This window comes from Staurois parvus, unplaced genomic scaffold, assembly GCF_062004578.1.
Source record: "Staurois parvus isolate SC_StPar_1 unplaced genomic scaffold, SC_StPar_1.0 ptg001315l, whole genome shotgun sequence".
Taxonomy (NCBI): domain Eukaryota; kingdom Metazoa; phylum Chordata; class Amphibia; order Anura; family Ranidae; genus Staurois; species Staurois parvus.
The window spans coordinates 118,260-135,602 of NW_028319111.1; the positions used below are offsets into that span (position 1 = coordinate 118,260).

Sequence of the window (17,343 nt, forward strand, 5' to 3'; positions counted from 1 at the left end):
TAGGTGTGAACCTCGCCTAAAGCACGCTGGATATTCTCACTGTGGAACCTAAGGGGTTAATCCTCTGCATTGTGTAAAAACGCTGTTTGATCCTGTCTTCTCTGATCCTCCCCTTCTTCCAGTGCCCCCTTCTTATCTCCTGATAAGACATACCTTGTGGAGTCACTCTGCACATGCTCAGTTTGGTGTGTATTGCTAGAGAGGGTTTTTTTTTTGTTCTTGGGAGGGTGCATATGATCAGCACAGGGCCAATCAGCACTGTCCAGACAGAGGGTTAGGGGTTCTGCATCCTCCTAGAGCTGAGATAAAACTCCTTTTACCCTCTTACCCTCGGCTCACACCTAGGAGTTTTCTGCGGTGTTTTTCAGAAACGCAGTACAGTCCATTTCACATGATTTCCAACGGAACACGTTCATACCTGTGCGTTTTCACCCGGTGCGTTTTTTGGGAAGGCTCAGGGACTTTTTTAAACGCAAAATGTTGCATTTTGGTTCAATAGACTTCAATGTAGACACAGCAGAATGCATGTAGTGTAGCGTTTTTTACATGTTTTGCTTTTTAATCTGCCCAGCAACAAGATGAAAAAGAAAACCTGCAAGACTCATCAAAAATGCGTTAAAAACGCATCAAAAACATTGCATTTGCATCACATGCGATGATCCACAAAACAGACGTGTGAACCCGGGCTAAGGCTAGATTCACTCCTATGCAGTTTGTGTTTGATGCCTTTCTGCACTGCTTTTTGTACAATCATTTTTTATGTGTTTTTGATGCATTTTGCTTTTCTTTTTCAACTTCCATATCTGCCAATCCCTCTACTGACCTCCCCTCAGTGTCCTCCACCCCTCTCTGTCAATCCCTCTACTGACCTCCACTCAGTGTCCTCCACCCCTCTCTGCCAATCCCTCCACTGGCCTCCATTCAGTGTCCTCCACCCCTCTCTGCCAATCCCTCTACTGACCTCCCCTCAGTGTCCTCCACCCCTCTCTGCCAATCCCTCCACTGACCTCCACTCAGTGTCCTCCATCCCTCTCTGCCAATCCCTCCACTGGCCTCCACTCAGTGTCCTCCACCCCTCTCTGCCAATCCCTCCACTGGCCTCCACTCAGTGTCCTCTACCCCTCTCTGCCAATCCCTCCACTGGCCTCCACTCAGTGTCCTCCACCCCTCTCTGCCAATCCCTCCACTGACCTCCACTCAGTGTCCTCCACCCCTCTCTGCCAATCCCTCCACTGACCTCCACTCAGTGTCCTCCACCCCTCTCTGCCAATCCCTCCACTGGCCTCCACTCAGTGTCCTCCACCCCTCTCTGCCAATCCCTCCACTGGCCTCCACTCAGTGTCCTCCACCCCTCTCTGCCAATCCCTTCACTGGCCTCCACTAAGTGTCCTCCACCCCTCTCTGCCAATCCCTCCACTGGCCTTCACTCAGTGTCCTCCACCCCTCTCTGCCAATCCCTCCACTTAGTGTCTTCCACCCCTCTCTGCCAATCCCTCCACTGGCCTCCATTCAGTGTCCTCCATCCCTCTCTGCCAATCCCTCCACTGGCCTCCATTCAGTGTCCTCCACCCCTCTCTGCCAATCCCTCCACTGGCCTCCATTCAGTGTCCTCCACCCCTCTCTGCCAATCCCTCCACTGGCCTCCATTCAGTGTCCTCCACCCCTCTCTGCCAATCCCTCCACTGGCTTCCCATTGCCTAACGAATAAAATTTAAAACATTAACAATAACATATAAAGCCATTTATAACTACCGAAATGACATCATCAATCTTGTCTCCAAATATCACCCAAACCGTCCTCTCCGCTCCTCCCATGACCTCCTGCTCTCTAGTTCCCTTGTCTCCTCCTCCCATGCTCATCTCCAGGACTTCTCCAGAGCTTCCCCCATCCTCTGGAACTCTCTACCCCAATCTATCAGACTATCGCCTACTCTGCTCACTTTGTGAAAACCTCTCTCTTCAGGGAAGCCTATCCTGCGCTCAGCTAATAATGGAATCTTCTACTCCTCCTACCAGTCCATCCCCCACAGTTACTACCTTTTGTACCACCAGCCCCTCCCTCTTAGATTGTAAGCTCCCAGGATCAGGGCCCTCCTATCCCTCTTGTATTGAACTGTATTGTTGCTGTATTGTCTCCCGTTATATTGTAAAGCGCTGAGCAAACTGTTGTATAATAATAATAATAATATAAATCCTGTATAATAATAATATTAATCCTGTATAATAATAATAATAATATAAATCCTGTATAATAATAAAAAATTATAAATCCTGTATAATAATAAAAAATTATAAATCCTGTATAATAATAATAATAATATAAATCCTGTATAATAATAATAATATAAATCCTGTATAATAATAATAATTATCAGGGTAGTTTAGAACTTCTGGGAAAATGTAAACATACAGAAGAAAGTTGGACATATTTTCTCTTTCTTTTTTTTGTTTTCTCTGAACACCAAAATCCCTTCCAAGTTTCAAGTAGAAGTCATTGATCTCGGGTTTCTGACGCATATAAGACGCAAATAAGGCGCTTTATAAATCCTGTATAATAATAATTTGTCACTGGGCAGAATAAAACACATAAAAAATGCATCAAAAACTTAAAAAAAAACGCATCAAAAACGCATTTCTGCTGCACCTCCATTGAAGTCTATTGAACCAAAACACAATGTTTTGCGTTTAAAAAAAAAGTCCCTGACCCTTTCCAAAAAACGCAGGTGCAGAAACGCAAAAAGCACTGCAGAAACGTCCTTCTTTTTTTTCCCCCCAAGCCAAATTGGCCGATCCGTGCCAAAAAAAAAAATGGTTGACCCGTGCGGGCGCATAAATCCGAACTGCCTCTGTATTCTTGGCTATCCATGCTAATGGCCGTCTCGGCGTCGGCGGGGTTAATTCCCAATAAGTGAAATGAGCTGTCACTCTGGGGGCCACTCCAAAAGGAGAACATTCAGGGTGTCATTTATTAGAGTTAAACAGGAACGTATTTCATTTAGTAATTGGCTCCTCGCCCTCTGCCATCCTTTCTTTCTTTCTCTCTTTCGTTTTTTTTTTTTTTTTTCTTTGCAGATGAAAACTCATAAATGAAATATGTTGGCTGGCTGCCCGGCAAGGAAATATAAAGGAATGAATAATGTTTCTATCTCAATCACAGTCATTGCTTTTAATATTCCTAATTACTTGAAAAAGCTGCGTATTCAGTACAGGAGGAAAAAAAAAAAAAGAAAAAAAGAAAAAAAGTCTTTTCTTCCACAGTCCCCTTTTTTTCACTTTGAGGATCGGGAGAATGAGCCGGCGGTGTTCCCTTCTGTCTCAGGCGGAGGTTATTGGACGTGGGCCCTTTAGATGCCGTTAATTTGGCAATCGCCGGCCAACAAATATAGCGTCGCATTATAAAACCTTTTACTTGTCAACCGGCGCCGAGATCCGGTATATAATGCAGTTCTTGTACAAACACGAAAAAAAAAAAAATCTTCTGGGTTTTACTCTGAGAATGCCTAAGTAGAATTGACGCGGGTTCAGCAGCTGAATTGATGTTCTAACTTTCAGTTCTGTCCGGCAGATTGATGACGTTCTCCTTCCAGCGACAGAATTGGCTTTAGGCTCTTTTAAAAGGGTCAGTCCGAGCAAAACTGATATGTCGGGATTTTTGGTAGATGCTGGAGAGTTAAATCGCCTGGAAGGGTCCTATATTTCGGAAGGGCTCCATGGGTTAGGTCCAGGGGGTCTCCATACTTTCTAGGCAAAGGGCCTTCAGACTTTAGAGGGGCAAGGCTGTGTCAGTGGGAGGAATAGTGCCCAATCATTGGTATCAGTGGGAGGAATAGTGCCCCATCATTGGTATCAGTGGGAGGAATAGTGCCCCATCATTGGTATCAGTGGGAGGAATAGTGCCCCATCATTGGTATCAGTGGGAGGAATAGTGCCCCATCATTGGTGTCAGTGGGAGGAATAGTGCCTCATCATTGGTATCAGTGGGAGGAATAGTGTCCCATCATTGGTATCAGTGGGAGGAATTGTTCCCCTTCATTGGTGTCAGTGGGGGGAATAGTGCCCCATCATTGGTGTCAGTGGGAGGAATAGTGCCCCATCATTGGTATCAGTGGGAGGAATAGTGCCCCATCATTGGTGTCAGTGGGAGGAATAGTGCCCCATCATTGGTATCAGTGGGAGGAATAGTGCCCCATCATTGGTATCAGTGGGAGGAATAGTGCCCCATCATTGGTATCAGTGGGAGGAATAGTGCCCCATCATTGGTATCAGTGGAAGGAATAGTGCCCCATCATTGGTGTCAGTGGAAGGAATAGTGCCCCATCATTGGTGTCAGTGGGAGGAATAGTGCCCCATCATTGGCATCAGTGGGGGGAACAGTGTCCCATCATTGGCATCAGTGGCAGGAATAGTGTCCCATCATTGACATCAGTGGCAGGAATAGTGTCCCATCATTGGTATTAGTGGGAGGAATAGTGCGCCATCATTGGCATCAGTGGCAGGAATAGTGTCCCATCATTGGTATTAGTGGGAGCAATAGTGCCTCATCATTGGTGTCAGTGGGAGGAATAGTGCCCCATCACTGGTATTAGTGGGAGGAATAGTGCCCCATCATTGGTGTCAGTGGGAGGAATAATTCCCCATCATTGGTATGAGTAAAAAGAATAGTGCTCTATCATTAATATCAGTTAGAGGAATGGCCCCTGATCGCTTTTATCAGTGGGAGGAATAGAGTCCCATCATTGGTGTCAGTGGGTAGAATAGTGTCCCATCATTGGTGTCAGTGGGAGGAATAGTGCCTCATTATTGGTATCAGTGAGAGCAGGGACGGACTGACAACTCATGGGGCTCCCAGGCAATAGGGGATCACAGGGCCCCTGTGTCCTTGCCCAAACTCAAAAAAGCCTATGAAAAAGGTACCAGGGGCATCTCATGGGGCCCCCTACTGACCCCAGGCCCTTGGGCAGTGCCCGAGTTTCCAAATGGTCAGTCCGCCCCTGAGTGAGAGGAATAGTGCCCCATCATTGGTATTAGTAGGAGGAATAGTGCTCCATGATTGGTGTTAGTGAGTGGGATAGTGGCCCATCGTTGGTGTCTGTGGAAGGGATAGTGGCCCATTTCTGGTGTTAGTGGCAAGAATAGTGCCCTATTGTTAATGGTGGGAATGGGAGGAATAATGCTCCATCATTGATGTCATTGGGTAGAATAGTGTTCCAACATTTACATACGTTGAAGGAAGTATGACGCATCATTGGTGCCAGTGGAAGGAATAGGTCTTCACTGTTGTCATCAGTGAGGGGAATTATGCCCCACTGTTGGTGTCAATGGAAATAATGGTGCCTCGTCATTGTTGTCAAGATGAGTAAATAATGCTTCGAATCAATGAGATGAATAGTGCTCCAAGGGCTCGATAAAGGCAATCCAAGGGCCGCATCCAACCCTTGGGCCACAGTCTGGAGCCCGCTGTCTTAAAACATACATTTGTTCTTCAAAAGTTGCACCAGTTGGGTCATGTCTATTCCCGCAGAAACACAATCCTTCTGGGATGACAATATTTTATGATGGAGACTCTGGTGTAGACCGTACAACCTGCCTCATGGATGCCAAATCAGCAGATCAGTGGGGCATAATTCCGCTCACTGATGACAACAGTGAAGCCCTATTCCTTCCACTGACACCATTGATGGGTCATACTTCTGCTGGGGCTTCACCAATGTTTTATGAACTCTATTCTCCCTATTAGTTAGAACCCGTGTTGTTTACATGGAGTATTTTTTTACCAGCATCTCCATAAGCAGTTGAGCAGGTGTTAAATTTGTGTGTGAGATGAAAGCATTTTCTAGACGAAGAAGAAGAGCTCAGGACTCGACACCTCTGCTGAATGACTTCAGGAAAAGTAGTTTTCCGGTCTGAATCATCCTCTCAGCTTGTCCGCTGGAGTGGAGATATCCAGGACTAAAGTTAATTAGCTAAATTTCCCACTGGGATGCAAAAGTACATATCTCTCTGTTGGAGATTGGCTTGTCTGGAACTACAGTAGCTCCCATGGAACACCAGACCGTGCAAATAAAAAAACGTTGAGCTTGGCTATCATGGCGAGATTTAATCTGGTTATCTGAGGACTTCCGACTCTTAAAAGAATTAATTCACAATTAGCACGAACGTGCGAGCTCGGAAACTAGAGATAATGTTGGCTGTCATGGTAGATCAGGTGGGTCGGAAGAGAATAAAGTTCAGTTCTTGGTTGTCTCTGTACAAATTCATTGCTAATCTTGGCCGTTCTTTGTAGCCCCCCATTTCACGCCTGAACATTTTTAAGCTGGAGACTCCAAAATGCTCAACGACGCGTAGTTGACGTGGTGGCGCAATTTCCGGCGCGGACGCCATCTTTGTGTTTTTTTTTTAAGTCCGCAAACGTGCGAATAACGAAAAAAACCGTAAGTGAATCACAAAAAAAGTGCAAGTGTAAAACACCACACGAAAAAGTGCACTTGGGGGTGTGCTTTGTCCTTCCCCCGAAGGGGATGGACCTCTACCCTGATCCCCCGGGGCACGAAGCTCCTGACAGGGACAAGGTTCCCATTTGGTCCACCTAGCCAAAAGGCCTGGCGGACCACCGTTCCTTGTGGCCAGCCGAAGCCAGCCACACAGTACTTGGCCAGGGGGCTCTCCCGGAGAGAAAACCCCCTAGGGACAGGGGAGGAAGGAACCAAAAGGCCACACTTCCTCCCCCTAGACTTCAGGGCAGGCCCAAGGACCCACATCCTCCATCATGTGAGGAAATAAAACACACACATAAGAGTGAAAGTGACAAAACGTGGGAGGTAAATAAATAAATAAATGAAAAATAAAAAAGTGGTCGTGCCAAATGTGCACAGACCAGGCCCTGAGGCCTGTAGCAAAAATTGCCCCGAACTTAACCAGAAGGCCTGGTCCTGAGGGCGCTGTGCAGAAAAAGTGTTTAAACACAGTGACCATGTGCCTGTTCACGCATTGGGGTCCCACACCCAAGAGCTACTAAGAGCACCCCTGAGGCAACCACTCACTGGTTTGCGGACTTTCTGCCTTCCCGGCCCCTGGCCAGACCGAGGTAGATCCGCTCAAATCAGGAGGTACTGGGCCCCTCTGGCATTCCAAAGGGGAATTACTCCCGGGCCCCAACTATCTATGGGCCGCACGGTTTCTGTTCCCCCCGTATTAACCATCAGGACCCCCATCATACCAGCAGGGGTACTATACAACCAGTCATCCCCGCAAAGCTAGAATGACCGTGGAGCACCCCTGCTGGACACTGATAAGTACAGATACTACACTTGATCTTAGCCAAAAGGCCGAGAAGCAGATGCCATCTTTGTACTCCATATGAACCCATGCAAGTACACCCATAGCATGAGGTTCTAAGGCTTACTATCTACTGAACTAATGTGAGTTTAATGGTTTACATTGCCTTTTATTGAACCTATGGAAGTTCTCTCTTTGTATGGATCCTGTGGGAGCTGGTCACACTTATTGTAGGCAAAGGGGAGTTTGGAGGTGATCCTGACCTGAAAAAGCTTACATGCATTTACCTGATGCAAGGTTGTTTCTGCATTTGAGGATACTAATAAGAGGAATCCATACTTGGGGGGTCCAGGAGTGATCCCAAAAGCTAGCAGGCCCTTTTTAGGGTCACAGTAAGGAGGTGAGGAGCCAATTTAGCTATTTTTGGATGCATCGGCAGAGGCTGCAACGCACAGGATCACCTGCATGTTTTTGGAACACTGGTGTCACATTAATTTTTTTGGACTTTTGTTTAGTACTACTTACAGTTGTGTTCAAAATAATAGCAGTCAGACATCACTAACCGGATCAATCACTGTTTTTGGTAGAAATGAGATTTCTACATGGCAAATAATTTACTATCAGGTGTAGTAGAGTAATAGAAATCCAACAGACCCAACAGTCATGACATGCATTCTGCTGATTCTGTGTCATTGAATCACTCATTGAAAGGGGCGTGTTCAAAATAATAGCAGTGTGGAGTTCTATTAGTGAGGTCATTCATTCTTTGAAAAACAGGTGGCAATTATTGCCCTTATTTAAGGAAGGAAGGCAGCAAATGTTGTACATGCTGGTTACAGTGCATTTCTCTCTGAAATTCTGAGGAAAATGGGTCGTTCCAGACATTGTTCAGAAGAACAGCGTACCTTGATTAAAAAGTTGATTGGAGAGGGGAAAACATATAAAGAAGTGCAGAAAATGATCGGCTGCTCAGCTAAAATGATCGCAAATGCTTTAAAATGGCAACCAAAACCTGAAAGACGTGGAAGAAAGCGAAAAACTACCATTGGAATGGATAGAAGAATAGCCAAAATGGCGCGGACTCAGCCAACAATCAGCTCCAGGAAGATGAAAGAAGGTGTGACGTTCCCTGTGAGGACTGTTACAATTAGAAGACGCCTATGTGAAGCCAAGCTATCTGCAAGAAGTCCCCGCAAAGTCCCACTGTTGGAAAAAAGACGTGTGCTGAAGAGGTTACAATCTGCCAAAGAGCACATTGACTGGCCTAAAGAGAAATGGCGCAACATTTTGTGGACTGATGAAAGTAAGATTGTTCTTTTTGGGTCTAGTGGGCGGAAACAGTTTGTCAGACGACCCCCAAACACTGAATTCAAGCCACAGTACACTGTGAAGACCGTGAAGCATGGTGGTGCAAGCATCATGATATGGGGATGTTTCTCATACTACGGTGTTGGGCCTATTTATCGCATACCAGGGATCATGGATCAGTTTGAATACATCAGAATACTGGAAGAGGTCATGCTGCCTTATGCTGAAGAGGAAATGCCCTTGAAATGGGTGTTCCAACAAGACAACGACCCCAAACACACCAGCAAACGTGCAACATCTTGGTTCCAGACCAACAAGATGGACGTTACGGAGTGGCCAGCCCAATCCCCGGATCTTCATCCAAGAGAAAACGCACATTTGTGTTCTATTAAAAAAGAACATATGTGCTGAGAGCGCGCGCCCTGCACGCTCCCAGCACACATGTCCGGTACTCATGGAAAGGTCCCGATCTCCTCTTTCGATCGGGACCTTTCCTGATCATGTGACACATGACCCTAAACCCTGCCCTGCCCCCCGGCTTCTGAAACCCCTGGCGTGAAGGGGTAAAGCTGTGGTTATCTGCAGTGGTGTATTTAAGTTTTGTGCTGCCCTAGGCAACACCAAAATTGGCCACCCAACACCTCCTGCCCCTTCCACAGAAAGAGCCCGGCAATAATGAACACCATTAACCCCCTGCGGAGAGAGCCTGACATTGGCCAACACCCCTGCCCCTCCACCTGAGAGAGCTTTCCACTACCACTGACCACCATACACTGGCCACCCCACCCCGTCAAGAGAGAGAAGACACTCACCTTCACAGCTCAGGACATCCCCAGGAAAGAGAGTCGGGCTCTGCGTACACCGTCAAGCAGCCCACAGCCTCTCTTGGATCCCACCTGGTCCCCATGCTGTCCCTTCTTCCTTCCTTTCTTCCAAGGGGCAGTGCTGCCCCCCCTGAAAAATGCCGCCCTAGACAAATGCCTTGTGGTAAATACACCCATGGTTATCTAACCTCCTATCAGATGGTGCCTCCATAGATCCAGGTCCAATGTTACTTGGCAGAGCCAGTGGCATGACTGCAAGGATCTCTGTAGGCGGGGGGAATTCTTCCCACTTACCACCACCAATGTAAGTGGCACTTTCCAAATGACCCCAATAGACTAATCTTAGCAGGGGTTCCCTGAGATCTGAAAATAATTTCAAGGGTTCCTCTGGGGCAAAAAGGGTTAGAAACACTGCTATAGACTTTAATGGACCTGAACTACTTACAAGTTTTCTGGAGTAGGCTTCCTCTTAGTCTGACCAGTCACAACTTCTTCCACAATTGTACTTGTATGCCACAGTCAAGGGCAGGTTATGTTTCAGGCACACACACCAACTGGTTGCTTAAAGTGGAGCTCCACCAAAAAGGGGAAGTTCTGCTTTAAGGCTTCATTCCCCACTCCCCGTTGAGGAGGAATAGTGCCCCACCATTGGTATCAGTGGGAGGAATAGTATCCCATCATTGGTGTCATTGGGAGGAATAGTGCCCCATCATTGGTATCAGTGGGAGGAATAGTATCCCATCATTGGTGTCATTGGGAGGAATAGTGCCCCATCATTGGTGCCATTGGGAGAAATAGTGCCCCAGTGTTGGTGTCAGTGAGAGGAATAGTGCCCCATCATTGGTGTGATTGGGATAAATAGTGCCCCATTGTTGGTGTCAGTGGGAGGAATAGTGCCCTATTGTTGGTGTCAGTTGTAGGAATAGTGCCCCTTCATTGGTGACAGTGGGAGGAATAGTGCTCCATCATTGGTGTCAGTGGGAGGAATAGTGCCCCATCATTGGTGTAAGTGGGAGGAATAGTGCCTCATTATTGGTGTCTGTGGGAGGAATAGTACCTCATTATTGGTGTCAGTGGGAGCAATAGTGTCCCATCATTGGTGTAAGCGGGGGAAATAGTGCCCCATCGATGGTATCAGTGGGAGGAATAGTGCCCATTATTGATGTAAGTGGAAGGAATAATACCCCATCATTGGTGTCAGTGGGAGGAATAGTGCCCCATCATTGGTGTCAGTCGGAGGAATAGTGCCCCATCATTGGTGTCAGTGGGAGGAATAGTGTCCCATCATTGGTGTCAGTGGGAGGAATAGTGCCCCATCATTGGTATCAGTGGGGGGAATAGTGCCCCATCATTGGTATCAGTGGGAGGAATACTGCCCCATCATTGGTGTCAGTGGGAGGAATAGTGCCTCATCATTGGTATCAGTGGGAGGAATAGTGCCCCATCATTGGTATCAGTGGAAGGAATAGTGCCCCATCATTGGTGTCAGTGGGAGGAATAGTGCCCCATCATTGGTGTCAGTGGGAGGAATAGTGCCCCATGGGCTGGATATAGGCAAGCAGAGGGCTGAATATGGCCCACAGGCCACAGTTTGGAGAGCACTGCTTTAAGTGATAGAAAGGAGTGGTGTGGCTAGCTATTGCGACTACATATGGTCGAATTTGTGTGTGGTGTTATGTGAAAGATAAGTGTGTTTCTCAAATTACAGCCATTTGTTGAGTCTTTTTAACCATTGCTTAACAGTGGGGGATGGAGAAGGAACCCATTTAATTGTCAATAGTCTGCCTGCAATAATTAGCGATTTTGAAAGTGACAGGAATCAAAGCTGCCTAAAATGCAGGTGAGGGGGTCAAGTTTTAAGGAGATACCCATAATATTGTTAATAGTCCTAGATTGTAAGCTCCCAGGATCAGGGCCTCCTATCCCTCTTGTATTGAACTGTATTGTTGCTGTATTGTCTCCCTTTATATTGTAAAGCGCTGAGCAAACTGTTGGCGTCATAAATCCTGTATAATAATAATAATATAAATCCTGTATAATAATAATAATATATAAATCCTGTATAATAATAATAATCGCAATCATTTTGGACCGGTATCTTCTTGACCTTGGGCATCGCCACAGGTGAATTAAGTTGAGTTCTCGAGTGTCGATAAAAAAAAAAATCTTCACTGGGCACCTAGAATATATATAATATACAAGTGTATGGGAAATGGTAGATACAAAAATACATACACACTCATACACCCACACCTAAACAGGTTAAACACTTGCCCTGCCAAGGATTTCCCCCCCCAGACCATTTTTTTGCAATACGGCGCTGTGTTACTTTAACTGCGCGGTCATGCAACACTGTACATAAATGAAATTTATGTCATTTTTTTCCTCCCACAAATGGAGGTTTCTTTTGGTGGTGTTTAACCTCCCTAGCGGTCTGATTATGTCAGTATTTCTGTGCTCAAAGCGGTACATTTTTTTGCATGGAAATATGTTGTTTTTTTTATTATAGGCCTGTAATTTTTAGGAATAACTCACTGAAATCTGTCCGAACAAGAGTCTAGTAAACATCCCGGGTGTGATAAAATTTGAAACACGAAATCATAAATTATAATTTAATAATCATAAAAATAATAATAATAAATTTAATTCAATAATATAATCAACCAAAAACACTGAAATGTGAAATAGAGCGCCAAGTTCGCACATCACTGAGCAAAGTCGCAGAATCGTTTTCAGTGTCTGATGAGGAATTTCCCCCACGAATCATTATCACTCAATTCTGCAAGTGGTTCTGATTTACTATCGCTGTTCTCTAGCCGGTCTAAAACCGCGTCTGACCTAAAGGGACGCTTTTTGGACGCCATGGACGTTTCTCAGTTTCCAGGCAGAAAGAACAGTAAAAATGCAGGCTGGGCGCCGGACAAAGCACTCGGGACAAAATGTATGTGAAATGGTTTGATACAGGAATGTTATACTATGTGATTTTAGTGAATTTAGTGAATGTCATTTTTGTCATTTTTTAATTTCCCGCCAGTTCCATCCCCCGTACGTCCCGACACTCGCAGAGGACGGAACCCGGAAGACAGATGCCGGCATCGGCCGGAGGTCATTACAGGGGACACTGCAGGGGGGGCATCGCGGGAGCGCAGGACAAGGTAAGTGAAGAAGAGATCCCGGAGCAACGCTGCAGTGTATTCCCGAGTGTAGCTCGGGGGGGTTACCGCTTGTGGTGCTGAAACTTTACCCCGAGCTACACTCGGGAATACCGCCAGGGGGGTTACTCACCTCTGTATTTTTTATTTTTGACGCTATAAACAAAAAAAAAAAGACAATTTTGAAAAAATCACAATATTTTTATTACAATCATTTATTTCAGTGCAGCAACTTAAAAGGTGAAACTAATATATGAGACTCATTACATGCAAAGCAAGATAGTTCAAGCCGTGATTTGTCATCATTGTGATGATTATGGCTTACAGCTCATGAAAACCCCAAATCCACAATCTCAGAAAATGAGAATATTGTGAAAAGGTGGAATAATCTCGGCTCAAAGTGTCCCACTCTAATCAGATCATTCAGCCATAACACCTGCAAAGGGTTCCTGAGCCTTTAAATGGTCTCTCAGTCTGGTTCAGTAGGAATCACAATCATGGGAAAGACTTCTGACCTGACACCATCATTGACACCCTCCATAAGGAGGGAAAGCCTCAAAAGGTAATAGCAAAAGAAGTTGGATGTTCCCAAAGTGCTGTATCAAAGCACATTAATAGAAAGTTATGTGGAAGGGAAAAGTGTGGAAGAAAAAGGTGCACAAGCAGCAGGGATGACCGCAGCCTGGAGAGGATTGTCAGGAAAAGGCCATTCAAAAGTGTTGGGGACTTTCACAAGGAGTGGACTGAGGCTGGAGTCAGTGCATCAAGAGCCACCACACACAGACGGATCCTGGACATGGGTTTCAAATGTCGTATTCCTCTTGTCAAGCCGCTCCTGAACAACAAACAACATCAGAAGCATCTTACCTGGGCTAAAGAAAAACAGACCTGGTCTGTTGCTCAGTGGTCCAAAGTCCTCTTTTCTGATGAGAGCAACTTTTGCATCTCATTTGGAAACCAAGGACCCCGAGTATGGAGGAAGAATGGAGAGGCACAAGGACCCCGAGTATGGAGGAAGAATGGAGAGGCCCAAGGACCCCGAGTATTGAGGAAGAACGGAGAGGCCCAAGGACCCCGAGTATGGAGGAAGAATGGAGAGGCACAAGGACCCTGAGTATGGAGGAAGAATGGAGAGGCCCAAGGACCCCGAGTATTGAGGAAGAATGGAGAGGCCCAAGGACCCCGAGTATGGAGGAAGAATGGAGAGGCCCAAGGACCCCGAGTATGGATGAAGAATGGAGAGGCCCAAGGACCCCGAGTATGGAGGAAGAATGGAGAGGCCCAAGGACCCCGAGTATGGAGGAAGAATGGAGAGGCCCAAGGACCCCAAGTATGGAGGAAGAATGGAGGGGCACAAGGACCCCAAGTATGGAGGAAGAATGGAGGGGCACAAGGACCCCGAGTATGGAGGAAGAATGGAGAGGCACAAGGACCCCGAGTATGGAGGAAGAATGGAGAGGCACAAGGACCCCGAGTATGGAGGAAGAATGGAGAGGCACAAGGACCCCGAGTATGGAGGAAGAATGGAGAGGCACACACTGCAAGATGCTTGAAGTCCAGTGTGAAGTTTCCACAGTCTGTGTTGATTTGGGGAGCCATGTCATCTGCTGGTGTTGGTCCACTGTGCTTCATTAGGTCCAGGGTCACCGCAGCCGTCTACCAGGAGATTTTGGAGCACTTCATGCTTCCTTCCGCAGACGAGCTTTATGGGGATGCTGACTTCATTTTCCAGCAGGACTTGGCACCGCCCACACTGCCAAAATCACCAAAACCTGGTTCAATGACCGTGGGATTACTGTGCTTGATTGGCCAGCAAACTCGCCTGACCTGAACCCCATAGAGAATCTATGGGGCATTGCCAAGAGAAAGATGAGAGACATGAGACCGAACAATGCAGAAGAGCTGAAGGCCGCTATTGAAGCATCCTGGTCTTCCATAACACCTCAGCAGTGCCACAGGCTGATAGCTTCCATGCCACGCCGCATTGAGGCAGTAATTGCTGCAAAAGGGGCCCAAACCAAGTACTGAGTACATATGCAGCTTCTACTTTTCAGAGGTCCGATATTGTTCTATGTACAATCCTTGTTTTATTGATTGCATGGAATATTCTCATTTTCTGAGATTGTGGATTTGGGGTTTTCATGAGCTGTAAGCCATAATCATCACAATGATGACAAATCACGGCTTGAACTATCTTGCTTTGCATGTAATGAGTCTCATATATTAGTTTCACCTTTTAAGTTGCTGCACTGAAATAAATGAACTTTTGCAGAATATTCTAATTTTTTCGAGTTTCACCTGTATATGTAAGATAAAAAGCTGAGATTTCAGGGAAAAATGGAAAAATGGTAGGTGTTTAGAAAAATATCTAATGGAAGAGATAAAGAGAGAGAAGGAAATTGAGAAAAGGAAAAAAAGAGGTAAATTAGGAAGGAGGAGCAGGAAGTTCTGAGAGTAATCCGGATATAAAGAGGAATTGGGAGCTAAAAAGAAGAGAAAATAGGAGTAAGACAGCAGCTGGGGAAGGAGGGTCGGGGGGGATAGGGAAGGGGAGAAAGGTTTTTTTTTTTTTTTGGGGTGGGTGGGAGAATTGTTTAAATTAAAGTAAGCCTTGTTACTTGATAACATGACTATTTATTGTTGTAAAGTGGAAACATTACAAACGAATAAAATGTATATAAAAAAAAAAATAAAAATGAAGTGACATTAAAGGCAATTAAGAAAAAAATTACATGTCATGCTTATCTGACAAAATTCCATCCAGTTCAACCATTAAAAAACAAAAAAAAAAGTTATAATCTTACACCCACAGTTGATCCAGAGGAAGGCAAAAAACCCAGCAAATCCAATTTGCTCCTGCAGGGGAAAAAATTATTTCCTGATCCCCCGAGAGGCAATCGGATATTCCCTGGATCAATATTACCTATAATTATATTAGTGGGTCACAGAAAAGGCTGATTTTCGTGAGACCATCGAATTTGAGTGACATGTTGGAACTTTTTTGAAAAATGAACGAATTTTGAATCAATGATGGGAGAATCGTGTGAGAAATAGAAACAAAAAAGAAATGAGAATGAGCTGGCCTGGAAAGAAAAGAAAATTCTTGGCCAAGAAAATTATTTTCTGTAACAACATGAGGAGAAATTGAAGGCTTGGTTGTTTGAATTTCGAAATCAATGGTGGCACCATTTGATTACAAAATGTACGAAAAATCTGATTTTCTAAAGAAAATTTGTTGGGAATTCGACCTGTGTATGGCCTGCATAAGACTGGTCCTACAGCCTCCTGGTAAAGGAATGGATGACTAAAGAAAAGGGAGCAGGTACCTTCATCAGACGTGTGAAGGGGTCCTACAGGGCTCTGAAACATTGCACTTGCTGATGTGATCTCTCTTTAATAAAAAACCCTTCAGAACGTGTCTGAAGATCTGTGGTGTGCCAGCAAATATCTGCACTGTTCCGCCTGGATGGTATGGACTGGATAATACCACCATTTTCCGTGAGTAAGTGTAACTTTGTCATGACACGGATATCATTTTTTTTGTGTGCTGTGTTGATCTCATTATGACATCCACTCTTGTTTCAGTAACATTTAATTTCTCTAGTTATTCATCCATATATGATCTATGAGCTTAAAAAAAGTAACAAATTATCACGTATAAGCCATCATTATCCAACAATAAATTAATATTCAACCTTTTTACCCCCAGAAAAGCCTTGAGATCATTTTCAAGCCCAGGGAAGCCCCTGCTAAAACCAACTGACCAAGGGTGAGTGGGAAATGTACCATACCTTGGCGCTTACCCCTACAGATAGCTAAAAGGATCATTGGGGTTTTGCTGTTGGCTCTACCAAGTGGTGTTGACCCTGGTACTATGGAGGCACCATCAAATGGAAGGCCAATCAACCACAGTTCAATGAACCCCCAACAACCTATGCAGAAACCTTGATTGGACAAGGTGAAGAGAAGAGGGTAGGTGATGTCACAGTTTCCACTCGTCCAATCAAAGAACGTCTTATATTCACTGAAAATAAAGGTGCTGTGGGAATGTTGGCAAGGCCGAGCAAATAAGTGTGGAGAGGGGAAGCCGTTGGGGACAGGACCTGGAAGATCGCGGCTATCATTGTAGTAGCACTGACTACTTAAGTGATTGTCAGCTTCCCCAGGGGCTCCTCAGGTAAAATATATCTATAGACTTCCACTGATTTAAGATTAATCGATGTATGCAATAAAGATTGTATCTGGAATTCAACTTTAAGACGTTCTCTATAGATCCACCCTGGTTTCCAGTGACGGTCTGACAATGCTATTTAAATGGATAATCACCACATTGGCTGTATGGGGTCCTGTGGTTTGGGGGGCCCTGACAGCTTGGCTGTAAAGGGCCCTGTGGTTTGGGGGGCCCTGTTAGGTTGGCTTTATGGGGTTCTGTGGTTTGGGGGGCCCTGTTATGTTGGCTGTATGGGGTTCTGTGGTTTGGGGGGCCCTGTCAGGTTGGCTGTAAGGGGCTCTGTGGTTTGGGGGGCCCTGTCAGGTTGGCTGTAAGGGGCTCTGTGGTTTGGGGGGCCCTGTCAGGTTGGCTGTAAGGGGCTCTGTGGTTTGGGGGGCCCCATCAGGTTGGCTGTATGGGGCTCTGTGGTTTGGGGGGCCCTGTCAGTTTGTCTGTATGGGGCCCTGTTATGTTGGCTGTAAGGGGCTCTGTGGTTTGGGGGGCCCTGTTATGTTGGCTGTATGGGGTTCTGTGGTTTGGGGGGCTCTGTCAGGATGGCTGTAAGGGGCTCTGT

At 45.7% G+C, this 17,343-nt stretch overlaps 1 pseudogene; it reads right to left on the reverse strand.

Annotated features, from left to right (window-relative positions):
* Nucleotides 1–7,175: 7,175 nt before the first annotated feature.
* Nucleotides 7,176–7,337, reverse strand: LOC149437110 (U2 spliceosomal RNA; annotated as a pseudogene).
* Between the last annotated feature and the right edge of the window lie 10,006 nt (nucleotides 7,338–17,343).